The sequence below is a fragment of the Geospiza fortis genome, unplaced genomic scaffold, assembly GCF_000277835.1.
Source record: "Geospiza fortis unplaced genomic scaffold, GeoFor_1.0 scaffold55, whole genome shotgun sequence".
NCBI classification, from domain to species: domain Eukaryota; kingdom Metazoa; phylum Chordata; class Aves; order Passeriformes; family Thraupidae; genus Geospiza; species Geospiza fortis.
The window spans coordinates 7,663,943-7,685,230 of NW_005054308.1; positions in this window are offsets into that span (position 1 = coordinate 7,663,943).

The window sequence follows — 21,288 nt, forward strand, 5'->3', positions numbered from 1 at the left end:
GACAGAATTAAAATATTAATTTGGTTTTCAATTATTCTCTTTCAGCTGCACTTTATGTTTCTGCCTTAGGTTTGTATAGATTTTGTCACTTTTAAAAATGTACCAATAAGGGCAGGGGTTTAATGATCTGATTTGCTTTTCCATTTAAACTTCTAGAATGATTTTAATCTAAAGATCTTATCTATCCTGTATTTGATTATTGGATGTAAATCCATCACATGGAGATATTTGTATCATCTGTCACATTGTTGGAAAATGACATTCAGAAATCAGAGTGCTCATTTGGAGTTATCCCATTTGGATGCAGCTCAGGAAGGAAAATCCACTCTGGATGCACCACTGCTCTGTGGTTATGGAACTGAGCTGGCAAAGGAGAGCAAAGTGAGGCAAAATTAGATCCATTAAAACTAAAAACAGATAGGATTAAGTATTTCTATATCTTAAATCTCCAAAAAATAAAAGCATCTTCCAAAGTTGCACCTCATTGTGATGAGACATGGATGATTTTAGGAGAGGAAGCTGGATTATCCTATTCAAAACCCCATGGAATCCCTCAGGAAATGCACTGTACATATTTCCTTGTAAACTCTTCAATCCCTGCATTTCCAATTATTGAAAAAAGCAAAATATGAACTCTTTGGTAGGGTTTTGCTGTGATCCCTTTGGGCTTGTGCATTCATGAGTAATCTCTTGCTGTGTAGAAACTGGACATTTCTCCAGCTGGTGCCACATCTTTTAGTCTTCCCCAAAATTAAATTATTGAATACTAGCTGTGATGTAAATCTCTAAAGAGGTCTGGTTCCTCTCTGTGGCAGACAAATGGGATGTCCCCACAAAGGGGATGCTCCTGGAGCATCTGCTGCAGTGCTTGCAAAGTGATGGTTGATTAATTCTCTTCACATTTTAGATTGGTTTGTGCTGTTTCAATGTCCTGCAAGGCTTTTTGCTCCAGCATAGATGGAGAATGGAGCATTGCCAGTTGCATGTGATGTAACAGTTGTTGTTGACCTGCGTCTGATGTCAGAGGCCAGCAGAGTCTGTGGAGATGGGAAATGGGGAGGGAATGGGGTGAGATACAGGACAAAGACATCATTTTTAGCTTAATAAAACTCCCTGGCTGTAAAGATTTCACCCCCAGGCTGCTCTGCCTTGGAGGATTCTGTGCATGCCCAGGGTCTGAAATACAGACTTGGCTCCTATGTCCCTGGTACTAATTCCACACATAATGAGAGCTTCTTAATTAGGCCTGTTCCACAGGAGCACTTACTCTCCACTTATGCAATGAATTTTCTGTAAGTAAAAGTGTAGTACAATAATTGTGATGCATGATGGGCGTGTTTAGATAACCCTCCTATTATTTTAGGAAGTGCAGTACTTCAAAGAAAACTTATCCCAAGGTGTCCCTTAAACTTTTCTTTTGTATTACCCTCTGGATTACTCTCCTATCTTCTTCCTTTGATATGTTAATTCAGTCATTTTTTTCTACCGGGGCTCATTGCTCCTGCTTTTTTTCTTCTTTTTTAAACTGTAATTTAATTTTGTGGAGAGTTAATGCTTATCAGTCTTGTTTTTACTAGTTGACAATTTCTGGGACCATTTTTCTTCTTTGAAATGAAAGTCTGTGTACTGTTCTGCCTGACTTTTGTGTTTACTAATCCGTGTTACTATTTTTTAACAGATTTTCTTTGTTACTGTTTGTTCTTTTTGAAACAGCAGCCCTAATTTTTTTCTTGGTTTTAGTTTGAGCTGTTTGGATCTCATAATGCTTTAGCATAATTAAGAAACATATCAAAGCTGCTGACTGAAAGGTTTTGTCAGTCTCTCTTCCACACACATACTTGTCAACTTTGAAACTTCAACCAAGATTAGTCAAATTTACTCACAGTTCATGAAAACTTGACTCTGGTGGGAAACAAATGCTTAGATTTGAAGCAAACTCAGCCTCAAGCATTGGGAGCTTCAATTTCTTGGCCAAAAGCTTCACCTGTCAGTTTTCAGGAAGGCTTGTACAGAATATGAGATCTGACTTCTTTTCCATCAGCTATACAGCAAATGGTAATGAATTAATTTACAACTCATTATTTAAGCCCTTTGAGCAAAAGATTTAAAGATCTATCTGCTGTTTTCTCAAAAATTAAGCACCCAGCTCTGCCACCCGTGTACAGTTGGATGATGCAAATTCTGCAGGGCTGCAGTTTGCTCACATTGAATTGTAAAAATCTAATTCTTTATCCCTTTCTTCCTCAGCATAAAGCTGATAAACCAGTTTTGTTGTTTGTGCTTCAAATTTAGCAGAAGTCATATGGTTTAGCAGGAGCTTAATTATCTTTACTGATGAGTTCAGCCAGCTCTTCCAGTGGGTTTTTTCCCCTGATGGCACTGCAGAAACATCCTGGCAGTGCAGCTGAAAATATCCCTGCTCAGTTCCTTCCCAGCAGAAAGAACCTTTATATTTCTGATGCACTAATATAGGAGGAGAGCTTCAGCCACCAAAAGAGGAGGGGAGGAGGGAAAGGCCAGGATTAGAAGTTCGCTTCCATGTGGCTGTTCATGTCACTGCAGTGATCCCAGTGAGGTGCTGCTGTTTGGGGTCTTGCAGGGTTTGTGTGGTCACAGTGGGGGCTGAATTCCGGATTGTTAATCAGCTTTGCCAGTCCCAATCTGTCCATCAGTGTGGAGTTACCTCCTTGGCTCTCTGTGGATTTGCTTCTATGGTATTTGTGGCATTTACCTAGTTCTTAATTATTTTACTCATTTTGATATTTGCTGTGAGGGTGGGGAGGCCCTGGCACAGGTTGCCCAGAGAAGCTGTGGCTGCCCCATCCCTGAAGTGTCCAAGGCCAGGTTTGGATGGGTTTTGGAGCACCCTGGGATAGTGGAAAGGGTCCCTGCCCGTGGCAGGAAGGTTGGAATGAGATGATCTTAAGATCCTTTCCACCCCAAACCATTCTGGAGTTCTGATTCTATGATGCTGATGTGTTTAACAATACTTTTCAGCTCGTTAGAACTCTACTGTGTCTTTGCCTCCAGGCTCTTGAATAGCAATTAGCAGGATCAGTACATAATGATATACTCTCTGTATGTTGAAAGTCCTCCTTTTCTATTTATGTGTCCAGAATACATCAAATAAAATTCCAGCCTCTTGGGTAACTGTTTTTTCTCCCCACTCTTGTGCTTTTTCTTGGTGTTTGTGAATTTTGGTCTCCAGAGATTATCACTCATGCTGATGGAATTAGGTGTCTGTGGTCCATCAGCCCAGAAATACTCCACTGAATATCTCTTTATAAGGCTGGCTCGCCATCAGAAGCAAAGTTGGACAAGCCCTGAGCTTTGGGAATATCTTCACCTATCTGAACTGCATCTTTTTGGCTTGAGCTAGATCCAAGAGCCAGCTGCACTCAAAGGCAGGGAAAGTTTGCATCTGGAGATGGATTTCAAGTCTTATCTATGCTTGATTTTCCCCCAGCTCCTCTGTGAGCTCCCCTGTACCACTGTGCAGTTGCTCTGACAGGCAAGACAGAGATTTTGTAATTAGGAGCCTTCCATCATATGGTGTCCCTGCTGCGTTGCCTCGCCAGCTGTCTTCCCTGGGCTGAGGAAGCTTTGCTTTTACCATGCTTCACACAGCATTAAACTGTGTAGAAAAGGCTAAATATTGTAGGCCAGATGCTGCTTTCCCTTTGCCTTTTATCAGCCTAGAGAATAATCTCACTCCTGGGATGGCACTTTGCTCCTGTTAACCAGTGCCTGACTGCAGAAGGCTCCTGTTCCTCCTTGGTCCTCCTTGTCCCCTGGCCTTTGGCAGAGGATTATTTGCACTGGGGGCTGATTGTTTGGGACCACCTTTTCTTTTTCATTTTGGGATATTCTGGTGGGCTTCACTTCAGTTGCATCATGAACAAGCAGAATATGTAGTGTTTTTTCTTTTATTTTTCCCTCATGTAAATTTTTTTTTTTAAGAAATCATTAAAACAGGAATGGCAATGACATCTTTTAATATGACTGGAGCTAAGCTCTCTGTTTATTTATCTAATGAAACTGAATTTTTCTGCAGAAAACTGCAGTTTTCTGTGTTCTCCTTCACAACACCAAGAGGCATTCTTTGAACTCCTCCCCATTTCCTTCTCCATTTCTATTTGGAAGTGCTCCTTATCTGCTTTTATCCTGCGAGGGAGGAATTTTTTGAGCCTGAAATGAAGAAGCAGCCCCTAAGGGGACTTTAATACAGAGAGGTTACAACTCAGACAATAATTTGGGTCAATTTAAATGGCATGTGGGTGTGGGTTTAAATAAATAGCTTTAACCTTTAGCTTACTGATGGAACTGAAAATAGATACAGGGTTGGGCATATAGGAAGAAATGTGCCATTGCTGCCAGCATTACTTTGAATAAATAGATCTCTCTTCAGGGCTGTCAAACCAGCACCTTTGCCAGTAAGAAGCAATAAGATATTTTTTCTTTTTCCTTTTCTATTTTTTAACCAACAGCCAAGTCTAAAAAGAGCTCTTACTCTTTTTTTCCTTTGGTAGTTTTGTATTCCCAGGCTTGCACTTTGCAATTTTCTTATATCACCTAGACTTTTAATAACATCATAGATCTTTGTGGCTATTAATTTGCCCAGTTACACCTATATGTAGACTTTTCCTAAGCAGTTATATCCTGAAGGCAGGAATTAGAGCATGTGTTGGTCTTACTCCATGTTTGCTGTGTTTCAGCCAGGAACTCTGTGAACTGCTTTTTCCCCACCTGTTATTTGTGGTTCAAGAAGTAGAGGAAAGCTCATGGAATTATTTTCTTGTTTTAGAGGCCAAAAAGTGGTGGACCTGCTCTAGTTTGATAATAGCCCTCTCTAGGCTGAGCTCTGTCCCTGCTGCCCAGGTAGTAGATGTGGAACAGGTATGAGCTCCTGTACTTTGCATCTTCAGGAGGACAGCAGAATTATGAGCAGAATTTGTCTACATGCATGTATCTGGTGAAGAAATGTTAACTTAATTGTTATTTTAAGCTCATACCAATATAAAAATCTGGTCCAGAGTATTGTAATGTGGCAGCTACTCAGTTGTCCACTAAGAGTTGATTTGAAGTCAAAATTTGCAGGCAGTTGGTGGGAGGGGAGGAGCATGTTGTTGCTTTATCTGAGGGGACTGAAAAACCTTTTGGAAACTCAAATGAAATAAAGAAACCCACAAAACAAATGTCATGGAATAATTTTCTTAATGCATCCAAGATGACGGGTGGTATTTTGGTCACTAAATAGCAGCGTTGTAAATGTTTGCTGCTGAATCCTACAGCCCTAACCCAGTCAGGCAGCTCAGTGCCCTTGCTCTTCCAAGCTGCAGCTGCATTTTCTTTTCAAAGATCAGTGGCATTAACAGCAGTGCAGGTCTCCCACCCTCTGTAAGGACGAAGCTCAGCAGCGTGGGAATTGCCTCTGTAAATAAGGTGCTGATAAAGAACTCCCAACTTTAGATCTTGTAAAGGCAGCGGGGTTTCTTGGAGGAGTGCAAAGCTATTTTGAGCTGCTGATTTGCTCATGGAGAATAAATGTGGGCATGATGAAATACGCAGATAATGTTTCATAGTAACCATCTGATAGCTAATAATGGTGAAGAAAAATAGAGTCGTAAGTTTGGCGTGGGCTGCAGTTTTAGCACCATTTCCTTCTGCAGGTTGTTACTACTGCCTGTACCTGCTGAGCTGCAGATATGTAGTTGCAAAGAGTGCCAAGGGCAAATAAATTCATTTTTTCCTTTTATTCCTGAACAGGTTGCTACCCCACTACAAACAGGTTGCAGCCTTGTGTTCTGTAAAATGTAATGCAGCATCAGCCCTGAGTAACTGCATCTCACCACGGAGTGCCACACTCTGTGGGGAGGTGTTTTGGCATACATTTCCATAATAAAATCCATAAATTTCACCCTAAATTTGCCTATGTGAAATATGGATCTCCTCGAGCCAGGTCTCATAAGCTCTTGGAGATCTATTTCACACCCAAGATAGCTCAGCTACCTTAGAAGGCATAAAATCAGCAGGATGGCTTCTGTGGTAGTGTTGGAAACAAAAAGATTTTAATAAAAGGCAAAATAACAAAACTCTTTACAGAGAAAAACCAAGCCAGGTGCAAAAGGTCCTTGCCCCTGATAAGCACAAAAAAATCACAAAAAAAAAATCACAAAAGTGATTTGTTTCTTCGTTCTCTTCTAGTAAATTGCTCAGGCTGGACTTTTGGCTCCTGTCCAACTGGCTATCCTTAAGTTTGAGGTGAAGTCTCCCAGGTCCTATGAGATGTCTTTTCACCTAATTTAGGAGAGAAACTTCTGGGGTTATTTCCTTTTTAGGGGGACAAAGGATAGTTTTGTCACTCCGTCAACAGGGGACACATTCCTATACCTATGCAAACAGATTTGGAGTGATTCACTAATTTTGCAAGGAGCCTCTTTTGGAAGAACAGCACAGTTGGTCATGGGGTTGTGATTTCATATTTTGTGGGTGTGGGATGGGCTGTAGAGTTGCTGAGGCAGGGGGAGAAACTGCAGCAAGGTGCCACCAAGGACAAAAGCTCAATAGCTGAAGTCCAGAGGGTCGGACCTGATTCCACAGCAGTGAGACCCTTCAGCATCAGTGGTAAGGACTGAAAGGAAGATGCTTGAGAGAGGTAGAGAAATTCTTCCTTTTCAGGTTATCTGGCTATTCTCTGGTGAATCAAGATGAGGAAGAAAACAGCCCAGGTGGTTCAGTTGTTGTGTAACTGTTTGCAGAGGTTTCTCAAACTCTTCCCTGAAGCATCTGCTTTTGCTGCTGTCTGATTCAGCTTTATGCTCTAAACAGAGCACGTGTCTGATCTGCTATGGCAAATTTCAAATTCTGAATACCATACAGAATAATCCATAAGTAAACAGTGATATTCTCTGTAAGGTGTTCAGCTTCCAGGCCCTGGGCATTTTCATGGTATTATGTGCATCCCTTTGAAACTTCTACTCTGCTCATCTGTGGACTGCTCAAGGATGTGTCCGGCTAAGGAATGCTGGTCACTGTGAGCACTGAAGGCCAGTTGTTGTGTTACCAAAATCTGCAATTCCTGCATGAGGAATGGTCAGCAATATTGAACATGCCCCTAAACCTGTGAGGAGCTGCAGGGAGCAGTCTGCTGCCTGGGACTGTGTCCATGGCTGTGTGTGCACAGAGAGAGGGGGGCAGCCTGGCTGATAGACCCAACATTTTGGGTTACCTGTGCAGATTATAAAGGCAGATATCTGTGTGTGCAGCTGAAATGAGTTAGCACAAACAGCAGAAAAGGTGAATGTTGCACAATGCCCTTGGGGGAGTGGAGCACCCTGCAGTGACAAAGCCTGTCCTGGCTGCACCGCCTGATGTGCAGGAATCAGCAGCAGCTCGCCCTCTGACACGGGGTTGGGATGGGAAGGGGGAGTCTGGGATGAAGATGTTGCTTATTCATGTAACAATTTGTGTCAAGTAGGCACTTTCTTGTTCATTTCTTTTGATCTTTTTTACATACCCTAATTATGGACACAGTCTTGACAAAGATGATAAAGGGCCTCAGGGGTTATAAAACAGGAGGCAAGGTTAAGAAAATTATGTTTATATTCATTAGAATAGAAGAGATTAAGAGGGGTCGTGACCAAGGTGTACAAAATCCAAAAAGTATTGAAGGAAAAGTGGTGCCACCAGAATATTTAAGAGGAAAGCTGTGAAGACGGGGGTAAGTGGAGAGCAGCTGGCATTTTGATTGGAATTGGTTGTGGGACATTTTTTCAAGGGTGTTGCTCTTGGTGAGGAAGATTAACTTGTGCTGATCAGTGAGCTGTGGACAGACAACTTAGGACACAGATATGTTGTTGGCCAGAATTACAGGATACACCATGTAACTTCTTTTTGGAATGTCTTAGTGGGTTGGGTTTTGGCAGAGATTAGAAAGGGGTTCACCTTTGGAGCTTGTTTGGAATAATGAGCTGGGGTGCCAAATGTTGGAAGAGGGAAAGTTCCACGTTCTCATATTGAAAATCCTTTGTGCAAACTTATTAACTAAAGCAGTGCTGTGGAATAAAGGCTTTTGGGGGCTCTATGCACAAAGATAATTTTGGGGGAGTAGCACAGCAAAGAAAACTTTTCAGTATTGTGTGTTGGTACAAATGGGACAAACCAAAGATGTGTGGCCAAGAACACCACAGCTGTGCAGCCACATAGGCTAAAATCAGAAGACATAGAGGCAAAATCAGTTATGGCTATAAAAGGTTATAAAATGACTTAAAACACACTGGAAGTAAGAGGAAGGCAGAAGTCCATCAGGAAGAAAGGGAAGCAAATAAATGGACTAGAAGAGAAGACAGAAATACAAAATGCCATTATTTTGCACTGCTCTTCACAGAAAGGTTAATAACTGTGTCAGATCTGTAACAGTGTTCCCTGTAAGAGGGCTTACGAGCAAAGGCAAGAACAAGATAAGGAGTATTTAGGTAACTGTGATATATTTGGGTCAACGTGGCCTTATGAAATGTACCCGCTGAATTATTTACAACTCTCAGAAGCTTGTGGAGAATAGGGCAATTGTCAGAATTCTGGAGGAAGGCAAACATAGTACCTGTCATCACAGAGGACACTACAAGGGAAACAGAGATTTGTAAATACCCAAGAAGATACAGAGCAAATTACCTGTGAGTGCATACCTGTGAGCAGCATGAAGTAACTGACATGCTTTAAGCCCAGAATAATCTGATCTCTTTTGCTGATTGTGTGACTAATACCCAAGAGAGGAGGAAAGCAAAAGCACTTTGTAGCCAGGAGTGTGATGTTCACGTGAGCATCACATTCTCATACCTGAGAGAAAGCTCAGAATTGTGACTGTCAAAGTTCTCAATCAGTGGATCACTAAATTTCTTTTAGCAGAGCTTCATATGCCCAGGTAGCAAGGATTTCACTGTGCAACTTAGTGTACACCTGGCTTTAACAAAGTCTGAAAAGAAGTATATTAATGTTTAACTCAGATGTTATTGGACATTTCAGCCATGGCCTGTGAGAAGTATCTGCCTTAATAATTTTGATCAGTTGTTTGAATGATGGACCAAAAAGTACATCTCCCAAGTGTGTGTGAGCCCCAATCATGAAAGATGAAACCCAGTTGCACATATGGAGTTGTTGTATAGGGACCAGTGCTTCAGGTGAGCTCAGAACCCTGAACTGAGGGGTGGCTGTGGTGACATGGTGTTCCCTAAGGATGTGGACAGCTTTGGAGGGAAGCAACAAAACCAGGTCTAGTACCCCTGTTATTAATCTGGGGTCTACAGTACTGAGAAAATGCTGCAGCTTTACTGAGTGGGCTCACGTGGGGAAGGGGACAGTACTGGCACATTCAGGATTGTTTCAGAGCAACTTCCTAAAACTTGAGTCATGGCCTCTTGTTACCAGACTCAAAACAGAAATCAGAAGACATAGAGGCAAATTTGGACAGTTGCCTTCATAACAGAACCAAAATTTCACAGTCTGCATGACATGGAGCAATTCATGCACTGGTAAATCCAGTTACAGTCCTGATTTAGAAAAACACTGAAGCATCTGCTTAAGTTTTTGTCTGACAGGTTTTAACAGGTGTTAAAAGCTCTGCCCTGAATGAATTACTTTGCTGAATTGAGACCCAATCAAGCATATGCTTGTGTTAGGAAAAGGATATATGCAGTGCATAAGTTCTCTGAAGGGGGGAGGAATATACATTAGGATATTTTTAAATGTCTATTTTTATGTGTGCTTTCTCTCAATGGAAATTGCATAGGCTGCAGTACCATCCTCTTTGCTCTCTCTCCAGCATCCCTTTCCCCAGTGCATTTACTATGAAAGAGCTTTGCCGTGGGCCACAGCCTGTATTGCAGGGGAGTATCACATGCTGAAAACTTACCTAACATCCTGCAGAAATGTGATGGGTGGGTGGAGGATGGGGAGCTAGAGGTAAGCCTTTAAAAACTTTTCCTAAAGATAATTCTTTTTAACCACTCCTCAGGCTTTTGCATAAAGATTGCAGAGTAGGCACTCCAGCAGCTTAGAGGAGCCCTGGATTTACGCTCTGTAATAAATGTATCCATAGGGTGCTGCGCTGTTGTAATGATAGCAAATGACAGTAAAATTAGGAGAATTAATAATGACCCAGCTGGAATAATTTAGCACTGTGATAAGTAAACTCTAACCTAATACTCAGCGTTCTGGCAGAACTATTTACAAAGCACATTGAATGCAGGAGTCTGAGGGGAATCTTCTATAGAAAACAAAGTGAAACCCTAATCACAAACAAATGCCATAGCATGTCATTAAGAGGATTAAGTGGCTTGAAATTGATGTCTAAGGCATTTTGGTTGATTGTTGCTAAAAATACCACATGCTTGACAATTATCTTCTGTTTGCCATCCTCTCTCCTGCTAGTAGTCTGTCATGCAGTATTATTCTTGTTTACCACCCTGCCTCATAGCAGGTCTTTGTCTGGGAGGTTTGCAGCTTCGTGCCACAGCTGATCTGGAATTCACAGTCTGATGTGTTGGCACTGGTTGGTGCCAGACCATTAATACCTTGATAGCAAGGGAGAGGCCAGGTTCAGCAAACACTTTGGCTGAAACCAAAGTGGAACAGCACAAAACTTCTGGAGTTAGTTTTTTCATTAAAAATGCTTGGGTTTTAGTTTGAAATACTGTATTTTCCCTAAGAAATATTTGTTACGTTAGGGTTAACAAAGTTATTAAAAAATTTAAATTTTAGTGAAGCATTTTACAAATAAATGAGTTTTATATAGACTTGAACTCATAATAGCTTTCTGAATAATTAGTATTTCTGAAACTTTGACCTTTGGTCTACGGTAGAAAGGTTTTAAAGGTAGAAAAATTTCTTACTTTGCCCTGCTTAGTGATTCTGAGCTATTACCTCATTGGTCTGTGCTTTGCTGAGAGGAAGAAGCTGCAGATGTATTTAGGCAAGTCAGATATTTCTGAGGGAAAGCCTGGAAAGTAGCATCGCTGTGTGTGAGTGAGTGTCACCATATGGAGCATTTCTGAGCTGCTCAGGCTGTCAGTGGAGGGAGTGTTGCACAAAACTCCCAGAGACACGACAGGAGCTGTGGTTGCTGCCATGGCTGTTGGATGTGTGTGAGCAGAGCAGGCAGCAGGGAAAGCTCCAGCTCTGATTTAAATCCAAGAATTAGTGGGAGCCTGGCACTCCATGCCAGTGGCCATGGGAATTGTGCATGTGGAGCCTTCACCTGCAGCCCCCAGGATGTCCTGGATGTGGGCATGGACCAGCCCCAGCTCCAACCTGATTGAACATCCTCACTTGAAATATCACCCCATGTCATTCTGGGGGCGCTGAATTATCCTGTCAAAGAACACGTCTTCAGCATCGCTGGTTGTGGGTGTGAGCAAATTCTGCTGGCTTTGTCCACTTTCGTGTCTTGTAGCCATGCAGTGCTGGGTTATCCTGACCTGTGCTGCTTTTGTAGTCAGGGAAAATTGGCACTGAGGGATACTGGTGTGTCTGCCCTGTTGGCAAGAGGATCAATGTCCTGCATAATTTGAGAAAAGACAGAAGTCTCTTGTAGTGTGAGAGGTACACGTGGACAAAGAAACCTCAGGTTTTCAATTAGAAGTTTAGGGGTTTGATTTTTGTTTCCCCTGTATCAGTTTTATCGTAATAATTATATCAACAACAACAATACTAATAAAAATAGCTCTCCTGAATCCAGCCATGTGAGATGGCAGTGTGAGATGCAGATATTTAAAGCCAGACTATTGTCCCCTAAGACTGAGGTTCAGACATTCCATGTTTCTGGGCTGCAGGCAGCTGCAGAAGAGTTGCAGGAAAAAAAATAAGGACAGCAAAGTTTTAAACTGTGGTTCAACCCATTCCTTCTCACTTAAGATGAGATGCCAAATCCATTGACCTACTGCCTCTCTTTCATGGATGCTTCTGCCCTTCCTTGGCAATATAATTACAGCATGGTTGGGAGTTCAGACTGTAATCTGGATGTAATCATCCTGTATTGAGGACGCCTGAATAAATAAATATTGATTGAAATCCTAGTTAGTGTCTCCATGAGCTCTGCCTCCTCAGGTTAACCTGTGCGCTCTGCAGACCTCAGTCAGAGAGGGTTTTTACCCACAGGGAAGATGAAGGTGACACAAGTCCATCCTGGCTCCTGCTGATAGCCACGGTGCTGCAGCTCTTTGGTGATCCTGCACCTGTTGGGAAAGTCACATATTTAAGGGACAGGAAGGGAAGGTGTTTGATTGGTGAGACATTGCCAAATGGAATTAGGATTTGTGTCTAGACAGCAATCAAAATTAGCCTTTCCTCCTACATCAAGGTAATATACAAATTGTTCTGTAAGCATTAGTAAGTTAATTGTATTACTTTGAGGATGCATGCATAAATAAGCATTGAATATATTTGCTATAATGCAAATGGAAATGAAGCTAAAATATCAGCAAAGCTGGAGACTCCTCACTACTGGTTTTTCTTAACCCTCCTGTTCTGGCTGTGAGCTGGGTTATTTTGGGTCACTATTTCCCTTTTCTGTTGATTTAACCCAATGTAATTCTACATTCAGTGAGTATTTAGATGACCAGGTGAGATGCAATCTTCATAAATTACTAAGACCAGTGGAAGTCCCTCCCACTGCACAAAGGATTCTGGCTGCAGAGCAGTAAAGGAGCTTGCTCTGAGTCTCAATCAGCATCTTTATAAAGGAAAAAAAATCTAATCTTTTGAAAAAACTAAATGTAACAGACTATAAATGAAAGAAATGCAGTTGTATATCAGAGCAATCCATTAAACACACAACCTGCTGAGAGATGCTACAGTATCACTCATTCCTCTGTAAGTCAGTACATAAACTTGTTTTTAATTTTTTTGGCAGACTTATGAAGCCAATTATCCTGGTAATAAATATTCAGCTTTAATGGGCAAGTAAATAATTAATGTTATTGCCTTTGCAAATTTAGCTTTTCACTTATAAATTAACATAATTAAAATAGTAATGTTTCAGCACGCATTTTACCAGCCAAAATCTAAATCAAGCAATTAAAGTGTAGGTTTTTCACATCAAATGAGTTGAGTTTATAATGATACAAACTGTGGGCATAAATCTGCTTTTCATGGTCAGATTCATTATAGAAACATGAAGAAAAATTATTCTGCAGTAGATGTAATCAAGTATATTATTTGAAAAACCATTAATATATACTTTAACTACTTCTTGTTGTCCTTTCACAGTGAAATAGGAAGGGAAAGCACATTTCCCACGAGTCTCTGGCCCAGCAATAATTGCCTGGGTATAATTGTAATGGCCACTGTACAATGGCTGTCAGTGCATAGTGGCTGTCACAATCTCTTTGGATTGATTGGAAAACCACCATGCACAGTATGGATCTGAAAAGGAAAAAAATTACTCTGTAGCCATTAACTTAAAAAACTCCAGTCTGAGTTGCACAGACTGCAGATTTGATCACATACTTTTCCTCCCCTACTCATTGTTTTATATTTTTTGTGAGGAGAGTGTGCTGTCCTCCTGTCAATGTTCCAGCTTAGTGGGCAATCAGAGCAGAAAAGCTTTTCTTGCTAAGAGGAGATGGGTTAGTAGGAATGTGCAACTATTTCTACTCTGAATGCAGCTCAGAGCTGGTGAAATCCAGCCCTTTGGGTAGTTGATCCCCAGGAGCAGAGTGTGAGGCTGTAACTTCAAGCTGGCTCAAGAGTTCAGGAGGTTGCGTCAAAATTTCTGAATTTTCTTGTGAGAGGCAGTGAAACTCTATGGCTTCTGAAAATTAGAAGCTTCAGGGACATCAGACCGTAGGAACTTGAGCCTTTCTCATTTTGTTTTTAAACTGGGAATGTCACAAGAGCATTTCAGTTTGTATGACTGGTGTCAGTTTTCGACTCTTAAAAAGACTACATTTTGTTAGAAATGGGAAAAGCTCAGAGGTGACTCTGACATTCATCTATAGACAAGGGCACACACAGATGAAAACTTGAAGTCTGAAAATTTGCTCAGAGAAGTTCTGATAGCTTGTACTGAGAACCCAGAGCTTTAGACATTTCTGGTCTTGCAGTCTCCACAGATTATAATTTATCATGGGCCGAGCAGTCTATTTATAGCTCCTCAAAATGTTTCTAAGAGCAGCATTTTGCAAGCTGCCAAAGGTTTGCAGATTTGTAATGAGGAGAATTCCTCGATGCACAGGCTTGCCCACATCCAAACCTGCTCATTGACATTTTTACAAGCTGTGATTTCATAGTCCTTTAGTGTCCTAGAACCCAAGGGGCAAATTTATCCCTGCAAAGGCCCACTGAAGTCACACCAAAGATGAATTCAAGTTAATGAATTTTATTTTAGTGGTGTTCAAACCATTTGCAGTGCTATGCAGATAGGCAGCTGTAGGCTTTTTGCAGTATCCAATTGTTTAAGCTTTAGTGGACTAAAAAAAAACCCTTTGAGCTGAATTTGTGCTAGTTGACTTAAATGCACACAGAACTGCAGGTGTGGTTTTGACAACAGTGTTATCTGGAGTTTTAGAAGCACCTTAAAAAGAAGAAAAGCACGCTAGGCTCTCATGCATGATATCTATGGGTCCATATTGCCAATGATATTTTAATTGGACACAATTATGTGCTGGTGTGATGAGCTGTGGGTGGGAGAGCAGCAATGTGAGGGCCTGATGGCACAGGCAGTTCTCTTGTAAGCACTGCTAACTCTGTGTGTCAGTGTGCACCTGTAGGAAATACAAATTTTTATCAGTGAAAAGGCTAATTTCTATCTCAAATGCTGCCCTGTTAGAAGTAGTTTTAATTTGTATTTAATTATTGTACTTTAGCCATGTCTAGGATTAGATGGGGTTGAGGTGCCCTGTATGGTTTCTTTGCCACTGGTGGCTAAATGAGGTTTTTCATGTCATGCCAAGCTCTGCCTGGGTTTGATGGCATATTTCTGGCTGGGCCTGGCCCTGGAGTCAGCGGGGCCATGTCTGACAAGAATCCAGCCTATTTTGTAACAAGGGTATTCTAAACTCCCTGAGGTTTGATGGTCCCCTTTTAGCTGGTTTGGTTTTCAGCACAAATCAAAGATTGCTCTGAGGCACCGGAGCACTGAAGGCAGTTCAGGCACTGCTGTTCAGGCTGGCTCTGCTGGGAACTGTATTTTTGCTCCTTTCCTTAGGATTTACAGCACTTTAAGGCAGAGTTTCCCCACGGAAGCACTGTGACACTGCCTTATTTTATGGGTGAGTTAGAGTATTGCAGGTATTTGCTGACTTTGTTGAAATCCAGCAAACCTCCTCTCTCTGAGAGCAGGCAGCAGGAGGTGTTTGCATGGGTGAACTGGAGATCTCTCCCATGTGGAGGCTGAAGAGGGATGTGTGTGTGTGTGTGTTTGGAGAGGAGGGAGAGCATTAAGGGAGTTGTGGTTTGCAATTGCAGGTGCACTGTAGTGGAAGGCCAGCTTCTGGGGCTTGCTTTCCTTTGTTTGTGGTCCTTTTTAACTTGCATCAGCTTCTCCACACTCATGACACTGTTCCTAGAAAGCTTCAGCATCCTCCCACAGCCCCAGGTCTGCTCTGGTCTGTTCCTGGCTCCCCAGTCCCTGCTCACCCTTTCCTCATTCGATGCCAGATCACATCCAGCCCTCTCCTGTGTCCTCCTGCTCTGTCCTTTCTGCTGAAATCAAGGCGCTCAAAGGCTCTAGGGCTTTTCCAGGCTTCTATGCTGGTTACCAGCTCAAATTTAGTTTCTTTCTCTTCAACTATGCAATCCGCATAGGAAAAAGGACATTTTGGAAGTCAGGCTGGTGTTTTTCAAGTTTTGTTGAATTTGATGCACTCTCCAGGCAAACAGATCTCTACACTGAGTGAGGGATCTTTCTGTGTCATTTATGGACTTTGTTGACTCCTGCCTTCCCTGGGTTGTAAAAGCTGCAGCAATGGGTGGGGACTTTGTAATTAACAAATTTATCCAAACTTTTCAAAGCTTGCAAAATGACCAAAACACAATTGTTTTTCCTAATACAACTGAAGCTGGCTTAAAGCATCAAATGAGAAGCACATTCTCAGGAAATGCAGCAGAGTGTGATGCTATTAAAAAGTGTGGCTTTTAAAATCAAAAGTTTGGAAATAATAGCCGGAATTTATAATGGAAAACCCTGTTCAGATTCTGGCTTGACACTTGGCTGAGAGCTGTGTGTCCTCCAGGTGCCACAGAATCCAATATATTTGTATTTTCTCTAACATTTGGGGTACCAGCTTATCCCACTATGTTCCAAAGAGATAAACAATAACATTACAGGGTTATGTGACTTTGGAGATAAGTGACTTAAGCCAAGGATGAAGGATTTTCTTAGCATAACATTGAATAGTAGATGGAAGTATATGCATTTCCTTATTAATTTTCCAACAGGATATGAGTTAGAATTGGCAGTGACATAAACCAAAAATCTCTGAACAGTGACAGATCAGGACAGCAAAGGCAGTTGTTACTTCTGACCATTGTTAGTGCAGCTCACTGGTTCCAGTGAGAGTAGAGTGCAGCCAGTGCCAGAAAGGTTGGGAAGTTTTATCCGAGGACAGTCTTTTCAATTAAATTTTTTAAAAAAGAAAAATTAAATTAATTAAGAAAAAAAAAAGGGGAGAAAAATAAGAAAAAAAGGCAAAGCACATCTGAAGAAGATACAAAGAAGTCAGTTTTGGATGGCATAATAGAAATTTGCTGAGTTCAAATGAGATTAAAGTTAATAGTGGTCAAGTTAATACCTTTGATAGAGAATTATAGTATGTGTATGAAAAGTTTATGCTCTAATGTCCTGACCCTGCTTACTTTGCTTGGGTAGAAGTTTTTGTTGGGATGGATCAAAAAATGTTTTTTCTCTGCTTAGTGTAATTCTGTGTTGCTGCACAAGTTGATAAATTTTGTTTCCTTTGGGTCAGCTGAGGTTTTCACAGCACATCCCACCTCTGCAGTGCTGTGATTGCAGAGTGGAGCCCTCGCCCTGGGAACTCCCTGGCAGAGGTGTGTGAATATGTGAACCACTGGAGGAGAGGGGGAAGCTGGAAAAGTGATACTCTGTCCCAACTTCTGCAAAACATCTGTCCCTGGCTCAGTGTTAAAGGCATGAAGAGTATAGAGGAAAATAAAAGCAATGACTTGGCCTTACCAATGAGTTAAGGACTCTGCCATCCTAAATTTGGAAATGAAGCTTTTTAGTGAGCTGCAGAACAAGGTGATGTTGATGCTGTGCACTTGGGGCTGGAGAAACTTGTTTCAAATTTGTGATGAAGAGACCTGCTTGTACCAGTAACTGTGAGAGGGAGATCTGTAGCTTAACTGTGACACTGAGATGAGGGGCAGGATTGTTCCCTTGTTTGATTCCCATTTCAGGTTAGAGGAAGAGGAAATCCACTTAGATCTTGTTCCATCAGTGAAGGTTGTATCACCCAGCTGCTTCTGGTACAAACCTGTCAGCTCTTGTTGGGAGAAGTGGCTTCATTTCATTGCTCGATTATTTTGATGATCTGTCTGGTTAAATGGAAGCTGGTTGCTACTCACCACTGAAGTGAGTTCAGAATTGCTTTTTCCCCCCCAACAAATGTGCTTCCAACCCTTTGAAAGCATTATTTGACAAGGACATATGCATTGCAGTAACTTCATCATTGCTTTCAATTGAACTGGCAGAAGAAACAATAATCTCCTGAAAGAGCTTCAGTACAAGGGCAGATGTAAACATCTAAGGGGCCCAAGAGATCTTATTTTATAGTCTAAGCAGACTGTAATAGTAGGAGTAATAATAATAAAAACACTTAATAGTGTAATGCAGCTTTGGCAGCTGGAGAGTTAGACAGTAACCTGAAACTTAATGCTTTTGAACTTGGGAAGCAGCTTTGGTTAAAACCAAATGCCTGTTGAAGAAAGGAGTTTATATTATTTCAAATTGGGAGTATTTCCATGGCATTTCTTGGGTTCATCTTCAGAAAGTATTTACTTATGTGCAACAGCAGCAAAACCTGTTCAGTGTCATAGCATTTTCTAACACAGCAAGATATTAATTACACTCTTGAACCTGGTAATGTAACATTGATGCTATTATGATGGGAATAGTTCCTTCAACAAGGGTGATTAACCACTTATTCCTTTTTCCTGGATACCATTAGTTTGTACTGGATAACAAAAATCAATGCTGATCTTCAGCAGCATCACAGTATTCTATTGTATTAATCCCAGTCAACATATTCTTCATTTTATTATTACCTGCATCCTTTAATAGGGTTTATTTCCCATCACACCACCAGCCCCCCACCAAATTTCTAATGCTGGATATTACCACTTGAATTGCAGCTCTCCTGTTTCACTATTTGTTTTGTTGGCAGGGAAGGGGGGAAAAAAAGCCTCCAAACAGCTGAGTGCCAGTAGTGCTGATGACTTCTGTTTTATTTATGTTTTGCACTGAGCCATGGTGAATGATAAAGTGTGTCTGGGACACGGCTGTGGGCAACACTCTTGAGTGTTATAGTTGGAAATCTGCCAGAGTTGCATTGCTACCAATTTTTTACCACTAGCCTTCTGGAAGGAAAGATTCAAAGTCTCGTTTTATTCCCTTCGTCACCCGTGTCACCTTTGCAGTAAATTAATGTGAGATCTTCAGCAGAGATGGAGCTGACGTGGTGAGCTGCTGCTCCCACAGCTTCCCCCGGGACTGGAGCTGTGAGGAGTCAGGAGCATCCTTGGGGATAGCAGAGAGCTTGGCTTGGAGCTGGAGCCTGTGGTGGGGTTGTGCTGATGCTGCCCTGCAGCTCAGCAGGGAACTCTGAGCTTGATCCTGAGGAAAAAGCAGAAAGCAGCAGTTGTTCCCTGCTCAGCTGTGTGGGGACCGTGTCCGAGGCTGTAATTAGCAGATATACCTGCTAATGAATTGGTGTAATCCCCTGCCGTGTTCAGAGTCTGCTGGGGGATCTCTTTTCCTGCCTTGCAGAGGTAGGTGACCTTGCTAAATACTTAGCAGTAAAAATGTGTTTTCCCTTGCCTCTTTCACAGCCTTTCTTCTGCCTCTGCCACTGGAGCTCTTCTTTATTAATTGAAAATACTTACTCAAGTTTAGTTTCAGGGAAGGAGGGAAGTTAGAAGATTATACATGAACATGTTCCATATGTGTCATATAAATCTACGTGAATGCACACACATATGGAATCCTGATTTCTTAATGGCCACGCTAGCAATAAAAACAAAAGGAATTTAATATTTAAGCAAGGAGTTATGTTTTCAATTATTTTTCAGTCACCAGCCACTTAAAATATTTAATCTTTTCTCCGCCCAACTAATTTATTCAATTGCAATTAGGTAGATTGTAATTAATATTTGATGAGACAAACTAATACTAATTTGCATATCTACTACACTGTGATATTTGCTCACAGATGTGTTGTTTAGCTCCCAGATATCTCTTTTTTGCCTTTGCTGAAGTTGCAGATGCTCATCAATGTTGCCACAAGGCCCAGGCTGCACCTTAAGCTGTATGACACACAAATTTAAGGATGAGTGTGCTGGGTCAGAGGAGGGTCCAGCCAGCTCCTGTCCTCACCCTGACAGGGATCAATAGTTGATGCCTAAAGACGAGAATTAAGAACAGGGCAAAGGTACAGCAAGGCTTCCTGAGAGACAGAAAGTCTCCCAGACTTCATTGATTTGTGGCCTGGAAACATCCCAAGATAGAAATGGTGTCTTCAAATTTAATATTTGAGCTTCTCTGTTACGTCTAAAGTATATAGTTATTTTGTATAATTCATGCTTTCCATCAGCAAAGGACTGAGATTCCTCCAAGGGAAACACTCTTTTTTTACTGGAAAAATGTCTTGTCTGCCTTTTCTGATTAATGAGAACATCCATATGCTGGCTTTTGTGAGTGGAAGACGGATCTGATACCACTTAACTATGTTAACTGAATGTAAAAATCTGAAGTGGTGGGATAATGAAAGTAATTTGCAGTTTGTCGGCGTGTTCCCTCTGATCAAAGGGAGTGGGGGAGCACAGCAACTTAGAAACAGCACAACCAGACTGTGGGGTTTCTATGACATGGGGCATTTTTTGCAAGTTTAGACTTGGTTTTGTTTCAGGTAGGAACAGTGCCACCTCCTACAACAAGTGCAGGCTTAAGTGGATGATTTCTGTGTCAGGGATCTTATGGATTTGGGTTGGAAGGGGTCTTAAAGACCATCTACTCCCACCTCCTGCCATGGGCAGCTTCAACTGTCCCAGGTTGCTCCAAGCCCTGTCCAGCCTGGCTATGGACATTGCCAGGGATGGGAAGCCAGAGCTTCTGTGGGCACCCTGTTCTCACTGTCTGGGAGCTCCTGAGGCTCTGGGCTTGGCAAGAGCTGCCCAAAGCCAAGGAGGTCCAAGAAGCATCTTGGCAGCTCTGTGATGAGATCTCTGAGGCTGTGAGAGGGAAACCTGCTGGACACTGAGCATCAGGTCAGGACTGACCTACTAAATGTGAAGGGCTTTTTCTGCAAAACTCTGCAGGTTTGGGCAACGCAAATGGCATGCATTCCTTTTTTTTTTTTTTTAAACTATATTTTTTCTTCTTTTTTTCCCTTGTATGGTTCTGAGCCAACGCAAATTATAGCTCATGAGGGTTTCCATGCATTTATCTTCTGTAGCTTTTTTACTTTATTGCTGACTAGGATGGTCCCTGGCCTGGCTCCCTGCCTCTGTACTGTGTGATGTGCATCAGCAGAGTGTGGAGGAAGCACACTGCCTTCAGACTGGAGCATCCAGACTTGGCTGCTCCCTGGAAACCTGGCCATTGATTTAATTTCACTAAGTTGCCCCATCTCAGTTATATCACAAGAGATGGGAATTGTGCACACTCACTGCATTTTGTCATGAATAAAGTTGTTTTCACCTCCTGTTACTTCTCCTTCACATTGCTAGATATTCATTGGCAAACTGTACTAAACAGGAACATTCAGAACCCCACCTTTCCCAGCCTGAGCCCAGGCCCCTGCACTCAGGTTTCAGTGATGCTCTGGTCCTCTTGCTGTTACTTCCTCTACTCAGCTGATGCTCTGGTTAATACACAGAAATGTAGCACTGATTTTCTTTAGTGACTATTCTGTGTTACAATTTACGAGTAGAAGTGAAAAAGTAATTGTAGCTGTGCTCTCCAGAGATAAAATCCCTTAAAAGCAGTAGAATTAGGTCTTACTGCTGCCTGCAGATCAAACTAGTGCAGCATCAGCCATTCCTGTGCCCATAAGTCACTCA